Source organism: Trachypithecus francoisi, unplaced genomic scaffold, assembly GCF_009764315.1.
Source record: "Trachypithecus francoisi isolate TF-2019V2 unplaced genomic scaffold, Tfra_2.0 Lachesis_group14, whole genome shotgun sequence".
NCBI classification, from domain to species: domain Eukaryota; kingdom Metazoa; phylum Chordata; class Mammalia; order Primates; family Cercopithecidae; genus Trachypithecus; species Trachypithecus francoisi.
The window spans coordinates 6,994,491-7,005,096 of NW_022681459.1; positions in this window are offsets into that span (position 1 = coordinate 6,994,491).

Below are 10,606 nucleotides of genomic sequence, written 5' to 3' on the forward strand. Positions count from 1 at the left end.
GGTCCTGCCCTTGATACGTGGGGATTATTGGGATTATATTTCAAAATGAGATTTTGGGTGGGGACACAGCCAAACCATATCACACTTCTCTGTGTATGTATCTTCGGAATGCTTAGATTTGCAGCAGCAGCTCTTCCCAGGCCATAGCTTTCTCTTCTTGTTTCCACAAATCCCACCATCAACTTTCCAAAATGAATAGATATTCTCCTTCCAGGCTAGACTCTGTCAGACTGTCATGACTGCTTTCAGAAACAACTGTGCTTCTGGTTTTGGAAGCAGACTTTTCTGTGTTTTGATGGAGGATGTTTATATCATGAAGGTTAACTTATAGGGACTGCAGAAACATCACACAGCATAATGGAAGAAAGAGAAACTGGATGAAGACTGAACTGGAATCTATAAATAAGGGTAGCTGCTTTTATTCTATTTACAAGGCAACAAGAAAAGGCAGGACAAAAAAAAAATGAAGGAAGAATAGATGAAGTCGGAATTAAAATTTAACTTTTTGCCAAATGGAGTTCTTAAGGAGAATGAAGCAAAGATGATTAAAACTTTAATGTTTTCAAATCTCTCAGTTTTGCCTAAATCCCATTTCTTACATAGACACTAGATTCTAGCATAGGTGTCCAATCTTTTGACTTCCCTGGACCACATTGGAAGAAGAATAATTGTCTTGGCCACACATTAAATACACTAACACTAATGACAGCGGATGACCTAAAAAAAATTACAAAGAAAAGCCCTATAAAGTTTTAAGAATGGTCCATGGGCAATGGGGTTGGACAAGCTTGTTCTAGACTTGAGAATGGTATTGCCTATCAGCAAAGTTCAAATGATATAAATGCTAAACTTGAATCTTTTTAGAAACTCTGTACAATAAGTTGATGTAACTGATATTTAGCACAGGTATCACATCCCGTCCATTTCATAATGCCTTTAAAAATTATTTTATGTATGGCTTTTTTGTGTGTAATGGAGTTTCACTCTTATCCCTGAGGCTGCCGTGCAATGGTGCGACCTCAGCTCACTGCAACCTCTGTCTCCTGGGTTCAAGCAATTCTCCTGCCTCAGCCTCCTGAGTAGCTGGGATTACAGGCGTCCACCACCATGCCCAGCTAATTTTTTGTATTTTTGTAGAGACAGGGTTTCACCATGTTGGGCAGGCTGGTCTCGAAGTCCTGACTTCAGGTGATCCACCCACCACAGCCTCCGAAAGTTCTGGGATTACAGGTGTGAGCCACCACACCTGGTCTTAAAAATTATTTTAAATAACAGCTAAGTTGTGCCTTTGTATAAATTCGAGTGATTGTTACTTTCCTGGGTGCCAGGAAAATCAAAATTGGCTGGTTGACTTTCAGAACCTTAAGAAAAGTCTTTCACTTACATGTTCCACTTGAAGTGAATATCGAAGACATTTGCTTAGCAATAATTATGTTGTTTAAGTTTGATCCAGTTTATGATTATTTGTGCTTATAACCATTTCCTGATTTAGTTTCATTAAATTCCTTTCACAACTTTCATCCTTTCAACAATCAGCTGCCATACAAACAGGTATGTCTAAAAGGCAGTTTCCTCAGAAGCCGACCCTGTGGGAGAGATCCTTATATAAGCGATCTTCAGGGGTTACTGGCAGGAGAAACCTACAGGGCAGTGAAAGATACATAAACAGGGAAGAGAGCCTACGCTAAGATATGGACTCAGGTGAAGGGTAGCCTCATCTGAGCTCATGAGTAGCTCTGGAGCATAAACTCCAATATCAGATTTTCCCAAATATTAGGGAACTGAGCTCAGTAATTGTCTAGAAGCTGCCCTAAGAACTAGAGAAGGGTATAGCATCCCAGGCATTACCCAAGAAGATTCCTATTGGCTATGGGCAATTTTTGATGAAGAATGCAATTATGAGTTGCTAGTTTCTAACACTTGCAGCAGCCAATGGTGAGAGTCATAGCCTGGTTAAAAAAAAAAAAAATCTGGGTGGAACATCATCAATATTGGCTACAAGGAAGAACAGAAGCAATGAGCAGTAAATTAAGTTGAGAAAGTCTTCAGAGTCATTTTCCTTAAAGATCGTAATTACTCTAGTGAGCAGTTGAATCTTTGAATTTATAGAAGCAATAATTTGCCACTACAAAAACCCCCAGATGGATTGAACCAAGCATTCCCAGAATCTTGTTTCAAATGATGATTTTTTTTTTACATTCATTCATGACATTCCCTTTATCCTGCATCATATAATATCATGTAAATGTCAGACAAACAAATCATGCTGTAATTTCTCCATAGAACTAGGGGGAAAATGAACAGGGCCAGCTTGTTTCAAATGATGTTTTTTTATTACATTCATTCATGACATTCCCTTTATCCTGCATCATATAATATCATGTAAATGTCAAACAAACAAATCATGCTGTAATTTCTTCATAGAACTAGGGGAAAAATGAACAGGGCCAGCCTTAGTTATCTAATTACATCTTAATCACCGAAGAAGATAGTAAATACCTTGCAAGGCAAAAGGCAATGCCATGGACTGCAGAGGAAAAAAAAGAAAGAGAAATGCAAATCAAGTTAAATTTGAAATATACTCTGGTATTACCTGCCCCTTAAGTTGGAGATAAAGTCATTACTAAATATTCTTCCTTAACCTTAAACAATAATCTATATGCCTTATATATATGGTAATTGTCTTCCAAGAAACCGATTATGTAATAACTGCATGTATTCAAACCTTTACTAATAACTCAGAAAACGAAGTATATAGTCACTTTAGTATAATGAAAAATATACATCAGTATTCAATACAGATAATATATGTAAATGCTAAATTTAGACAAAATATTTATAGACAACACATGAAAAGTAACTAACAGTAGAATAATAATTTTTTGTTGTTTAAGTTCTTCTGGGGAAAGTATAGACTATTTTAAGCATGAATCAACAATGAAGTTCATATTTCATTTAAATTTATATACACGACACATGCATGTATGCATATATATATATACATACACATACATACGGTTTTTGTTTTTTGTTTGCTTTGTTTTGTTTTGTTTTTGAGATGGAGTCTCACTCTGTTGCCCAGGCTAGAGTGAAGTGGTGCAATCTTGACTCACTGCAACCTCCACCTTCTGGGTTCAAGCAATTCTCCTGCCTCAGCCTCCCGAGTAGCTGGGATTACAGGCGCATGCCACCATTCCTGGCTAATTTTTGTATTTTTAGTAAAGAAAAGGTTTCACCATGTTGGCCAGGCTGGTCTCAAACTCCTGACCCCAAGCGATCCGTCCACCTCAGCCTCCCAAAGTACTGGGATTACAGGTGTGATCCACCGCGTCCGGCCGTATGTATACATATAGTTTTAAAAGCTGATTTAATCATGTCCCTTCTGTCAAGAGAATGGAATAAATAGACTATGTGTGGAATGTGTTCATGGTATACTTTATTGCTTTGAGGCTGGTTACACTTCTTATGTTATTACTGCTCATTCTTGAATGGGCAATTAATCAGAGGTTTTTAAAATAAAAGAACACAGCGAAGGTTCTGCATATAGAGTTTTCCCAGTTTCACAACATGGAGCTATTTAGCATAGGTGTTTCTATAACTGTTATAACACTGCCAGCTTTTGATTTTGTTTATAGTGCCGTGGGGATCCACTGCAGCCTGTGGCATCACAGGCAAGGCAGCATCTGGCGCCGTGAGATGGGAGAGGAGAATTCTACTTGTAGAGTACTAAAACATTTGCTAGCACAAATCTGCTCAGGATTTCCTTTTCTCCCTCCCCATGGTAATTTTGTTTTTCTCCATTTATACAAATTGTAAATAGATCAAAAAGCCATTTATTGAAGAATCACAAACAGCAAAATGAGAAATCTAACTTAAATGAATAAGCCCATTCTTTGCCCAAACACAATAATTTCCCCTAAAGTGTGTTTAGGGGAAATCATTTTTTTGTGTGTGTTCTTTTTTTTTAATCCATGCAGTTTGGCATTATCTAACGTTTCGTTTTTCCTTCATTATACTGAGAAACATTTTAGTAATCTTATATAGTTCTCTGATAATTTCCTTCTTTCTTTTTTTTTTTTTTTTTGAGACGGAGTCTCGCTCTGTCGCCCAGACTGGAGTGCAGTGGCCAGATTTCAGCTCACTGCAAGCTCCGCCCACCGGGTTTACGCCATTCTCCTGCCTCAGCCTCCCGAGTAGCTGGGACTACAGGCGCCGCCACCTCGCCCGGCTAGTTTTTTGTATTTTTTAGTAGAGACGGGGTTTCACAGTATTAGCCAGGATGGTCTCGATCTCCTGACCTCGTGATCCGCCCGTCTCGGCCTCCCAAAGTGCTGGGATTACAGGCTTGAGCCACCGCGCCCAGCTGATAATTTCTTTCTTTCAGTGGTCATATTGAGAAGCTATGCCTTTTTCATCCTTTATAGAAGTAATATTCTTTGAATACACTATTCTTGCTATTCTAATATTTATAAAAATATACAAAAGTGGTAATGAAATATTTATAATAAAACATTGTACTACAAATTTTCATTGGCGTGAAATAGAAGCCTATCTCTGAGTATGATTCCATTGAACAATATGGTCATTATATATATATCTATTTTCTATATTATTTTGCTCTAATTGTACTATGATTTATTTCTATAATTTCACATACTTAATTCTTCCACATGTAAATTATATATGTTACATTTTATATTTTGAATATTTATAAATAAACACTAATCTGTAATTTTCTTTGACACAAATTTTTTCCAGTTATAAAAACACAAATACTATGAAATAAAGCAGAATCACTTCAGTGCCAGTTCAGTAGATCCTTCTCAGTGGCTGTAAGAGGCATTTTCTTGTTTATTGACACTTTATGGCATAAGTTTTTGGCTTAGATTCTTTATAAAAGGGATGCAACTGTCAGTCCAAGAAACATGTCTTTTCTACAGACATGTTTAGTTTGATTTTACAGTGTTTAAAATAGTCCAACTAACATTCAAAAGTTGCAAGATTTCACTTAAACATGTGAAAATAAGGCTTCTCTTGAAAAACAAAATCGGAAATGCTGGTGGTAATAGATCCTGATTTTAACCTGGTAACGCTTAGCTGCAGTTGGATGACAATGTTTACTTTAGTTAGTTGGCAGTACCCACCATATTCTCTGGTCACATAGTGAAGGCTTACAAACTTCACCTCAGCCTTTTGAAGGTTTTTTAAATTTTTATTTATTTATTTATTTTTCTATTTAAACAAACAGCAAGGCCCCATTAGAGACTTGAGTTTGGGCATCCTGTCCAAACAGATTTTGTTTATTATCTTTTTTACTTTTTTTTTTGCTTTTGCTTTTACATAGTCTAAGATAAGTGTCCTTCAGTTCGAACAATCAGAGGTATTCTGGTCAAGCTTCCTGAAAAGTTAGATGAAACTTTTATTCATAAGATCATAATTCACTCTATTTTTCTTTAATTTTTATACAATTATTCTTATACAAACCATTCATTAATAAAAATATACTGTAAAAAATTAAAATTTAAAAATACTGTTTCATTCACAAAGAACATTTTGATGTAATATATTCCAGATCACTCATATAGGATAAAAAATATTTAAAACAGACTTTTACCAGTCAGTAGCATGCTGATAATATTACATATATATTTATGTATAAATGAATATTTATTTGTTTTTTAAAGTGATTATAGTCTAGTGACTAATTTACAACATATGTTTACAATGAAAATGTAAGCCCATTCGATGCCAAAATAATACATGACTACATTATCATTTTAATGGTTATATAATATTCTATTTCATGGCTATTAAAAAGAATTACTACTATGGACTACAACGGGTCTTCCATTATGGGCATTCAGATTCCATGGACTTTTTTACTATGACAAACATTGCTTCCTGGACATCACTAATGCAGAAATTTCCAGCTGTGCTTAATTATTACCTGGAGATAAATTCTTGATGAAATTTAGCCAGATGAAAGTATCCATATTTTTAAGACTCTAATGTCTCTTATCACACTGCACTTAGAAATATTATAACGATTCATACTTCTACCAACAGCATATGAAGAAACCAATTTCTCCTCACCACATAGTGGTATTAGCATTCCATTAACAGAGATGTATTCATTTAATGAGGTTTTAGAATACAGAAAACTAATTTGTAAATAGCAGTCCCAATGTTAGTTCAGCAGAGGGATGTGTCCATTAAAGTCCATGGTGTCCCATCATTCATTTTGCATCAGTGCTATGGCAGAGTGATCAATGCCCCGTGACCTAGGGTGAGTTCTGGAGACAGTCTGCCTGGATTTAAGTCTAGCATTACTGCTTACTAGCAGTACTATTTGAATTGCAGACTACTTATTTTGTCTCTTTTTTGTGGTTTTAGAAAATGCAAAATATCTTACAATAAGAGTAAGTAAAATGGAAAAATTTTATAAGATTATATTATTATATATCATTTACTTTTCAATGAAGTAGGTAAGGACTAGTTTGCATATCTAAAACAATATCATTCAGAATTATATTATTAGCAAACATGAGTTAGATTCAAACCAAGGTCTCCATGCTTCAGAAGCCGGTTCTATTTTTTTATTTTTATTTTTATTTTTGAGACTGAGTTTCGCTCTGTTGCCCAGACTGGAGCGCAATGGCACAATCTCTGCTCACTGCAACCTCTGCCTCCCAGGTCCAAGCAATTCTCCTGCCTCAGCCTCCCGAGTAGCTGGGATGACAGACATCCACCACCACACCCAGCTAATTTTTGTATTTTTAGAAGAGATGAGGATTCACCATGTTGGCCAGGCTGGCCTCCCAAAGTGCTAGAATACAGACATGAGCCACCATGCCCAGCTGCCAGTTCTATGTTTTGCATCTGCATTGATGTTTCTCCTTGTAATATTTAGGACTTCATTTTTAAATACATACACAATTTCAACAAAACTAAAGAGAGTTTCAAAAGATTTACAACAGATTTTAAAAGTTCCATCATATGCTGGTAATATCGCCTACTTAATGTTAACCAACAATTAGTGAGTTATTTTGCATTAATTTATAAAAATGTGAAACATTCCTAAGACTTTTTAAAGCAATTGCTTTAAAAGTTGTCCTCAGTTTTAAATTTTCAAATACATTCAAACATTTAATTAGACATACTTAGGAACTCTAGAGTCTGAAAAAGAAAGAAAGCAATCAGTAGTGCATCTTTGAAAAAAAGGAAAAGTTAGTAAATTGAATACAAGATAAAGACTTAGTAGAAGAAAAAGATTATAAGTATTCCTTAGAAATTCACTACCATCATGTTAGCCCCTAATCAGGTTTAGTTTTTTAAATTTACATTTACAATAATTAAAGTTAAATTAAATGAAAGCTTCGTTTCTCAAATTCACTGGCCATATTTTAAGTTCTCAATTGCCACATGTGGCCAGTATGTACTGCATTGGACAGTGCAATTACAGAATATTTTACATAATTGCAGGCGCATTTTATGAGAACACAAAACAACATTTAATGGGGGAAAAGTATCACACCTTTCATTGTCAAAATGTCATTGCCAAATCATCACTTTTTTCAGAGTTCGTTTCTCAAGAAAAGTGCAAGAAATAAAACAGCGACGTAAATACAGGGCACATTAGAAAAGCAGTTCAAGGTGGTATAGATAGGTAGACAGATGATGGATAGAGATAGATAGGTAGAAATATGAAATTACAGTGTAGAATAGTTTCGATAATTAAATAAAATCAATATAATAGTGCACATAAAATGTAGCTGGTATAATATAACTATTTAAAAAATGGGAATTCTTTTTAATACTATTTACTGAAAGTGACTAAAATACAATTATTGAGATTCAATTAACTAGATGAAATGAAAGTTAAAAGAAATTTATTCTAGGCCTAAAGCTCCATTACCATGTGACAGCAAATGCCATATTTATTTCCATAGTATTTTATGGGTAGAAAATTCAAACCTGTAAGAAAATGTGACTTCTATCAAAGATTCTGTATTGGAAGGATGGAAAGGGCATCCATGGCTCTGATTCACTACTGGCTTCAATGGTAGCATCAATACTGTAGATGAACTAATGCAAACTGGCTTCAGCTAAACATCCGACTTAAAGTCAGAATTAGGCCTAGATCCCAGATTTTCTAACAAGCTCTGACAAATAAATACTCTGACTATATTTTTGGCCTCTGCAACATTATGAATAATTTGTCAATTCTACATATATTATTTGTCTAGTATATGATAAGCATTCTGTGGAAATGAAAAATATCTGTCCTTATGGGGCTTACATATTTATGGAGCAGCAGTCAAACTGGTAAGAAAAATTTGTAAATAAATTAATGAGATAATTTTAGATTATAGTCTATAATGCACTTTCAGATATAGTAACGTTAGGAACATACAACACTTAACCTAAGGCTAATAAACCTTCAAGGATTTGACTAAGCTCACATGTCATTCAATGGTAGATCTGAGGATCTATCCTGAGAGTTTTAACTGCATGCATGCATGATACTTTTCTTAGTCTGTTATAACAAAATGCCTATACTGAGTGGCTTATGCACAAGAAAAACTTATTTCTCACAGTTCTGGAGGCAAGGAAGTCCAAGATCAGGATACTGGTAGGGCAGATCTGATGTCTGGTGAGGGCACTGTTTCTTTTTCATAGGCTGCACCTTCCAACTGTGTTCTCACATGATGGACGGGATGGGCTAGCTCCTTGGGGTCTCATTTATAAGGGCACTAATCCTACTCATCAGGGCTTTGTCCTCATTACCTAATCATCTCCCAAAGGCCACACCTCCTAATACCATCATCTTGGTGGTAAGGTTTTAACATGAATTTTGGAGGGACACAAATATTGAATCTATAGCAGTATTGTAGTATGATAATATATTTAATTTCAAGATAAGGCATCTGAAATAAATCATTAAAGATCCAATTCATATATTAATAGTTTGATTTTCTTTTTTGTTGTTGTTGAGACAGAGTCTCGCTCTGTAGGCCAGGCTGGAGTGCAGTGGTGTGATCTCGCTCACTGCAATCTCCGCCTCCCAGGTTCACGCCATTCTCCTGCCTCAACCTCCCGAGTAGCTGGGAGTATAGGCACCCGCCAGCCACCACGCCTGGCTAATTTTTTGTACTTTTAGTAGAGACAGGTTTCACCGTGTTAGCCAGGATGGTCTCGATCTCCTGACCTCATGATCCACCCGCCTTGGACTCCCAAAGTGCTGGGATTACAGGCGTGAGCCACCGCGCTGGGCCTAGTTTGATTTTCTTAAAGGAAGATAAATATAAGTTACACAAATCTTTTCTTGTTCAGTGCCTTCAAATCTCCCTAAATGAAGATTTATAATTTAACTGGGTAGTAAACTTTGTGATTTTGCAACTCCAGCATTCAAGGCAATACTATATCTAAGGAAGAAAATCAATTTTAATGTAATTTTATTCTTTTGGCTTATTTCTGAGGTCTTTAGTTGCATAGCACAAGATTGAGAACCAACCCACACTAGGGTTTCGTTTTGTATTACTAGGTTTTGTGTTTCTTTGACATTGTTGTTTTTTCTTTATGCTCTATTCCTGATTTCATCTTTCTTTTCTGAGATATGTCCCAAATGCACTGATGTTTTCTTTCTTCCAAGTCATTTGCTACATATATATGTATATATGTATCCTTGAAATAGACATTATTTTTATTAAAAAATACATTCTTGTAGTTATAACTAAATAAAGAGTATTTTGTTCTTCAGTATTAGGCTTAGAGGGGCTTATTTTATTCTAGGTATATTATCTCTAAGAAATACCTAAAATATAAGAAAAAAAGTGTCATGGGCAAAAGACAAAACACCCTGCCTCAGTCTGAAGCCCTGAAACTGGATGCACATCCACATCTATTGACAAGGTTCAGTCTTTCGGTGTTTCTGAGAATAACAGAACACACCCAGTTAGCTTCTGCATTAGTTTCCTATTGCTGGCATCACAAATTATTATGTACTCAGTTGCTGAAAATAATACATATTTATTATTTGTTCCATTCCAGTTCTGTAGGTCAGAATTCTGACACTGGTCTCAGTGTGCTAAAACAAGGTGTCAATAGTGCTGTGTTCCTTTCTGGGGACTCTAGAGAATCTGTTTCTGGTTCTTTCAGGTAGTTGGCAGAATTCAGTTCCTTGTGGTTGTAAACTGCTGGTTGTTCACAGAGTCCAGAAACATCCCACATCCCTTGGCTTATGGCTCCTTTTTCTTTGAAGCCAGCAGAGGTAGGCTGAGTTTATCTCATGCGTAGAATCTCTCTTGCCTCTTATTCTGGGGCATCTCTCTAACTCAAGTTCCAGAATGTTCTTTGGTTTTGAAGAGTTTTTGTGATTATGTTGGAATCCATTGTATAACCAAGGATAATCACTTCATTCTCAAAATCCCTAATCATATCTGCAGAGTTGCTTTAGTCATACAACACATTCACAGGTGTCAGGGATTAAGGAATTGACATCTTAAGATTGACGAGTTCATTATTTGGCCTACCAGAGCTGCTGCTTCTTATTTGTTTATTAATAAGTAAACAGACTTTAATTTTTAGAGTAGTTTCGTATTTATGA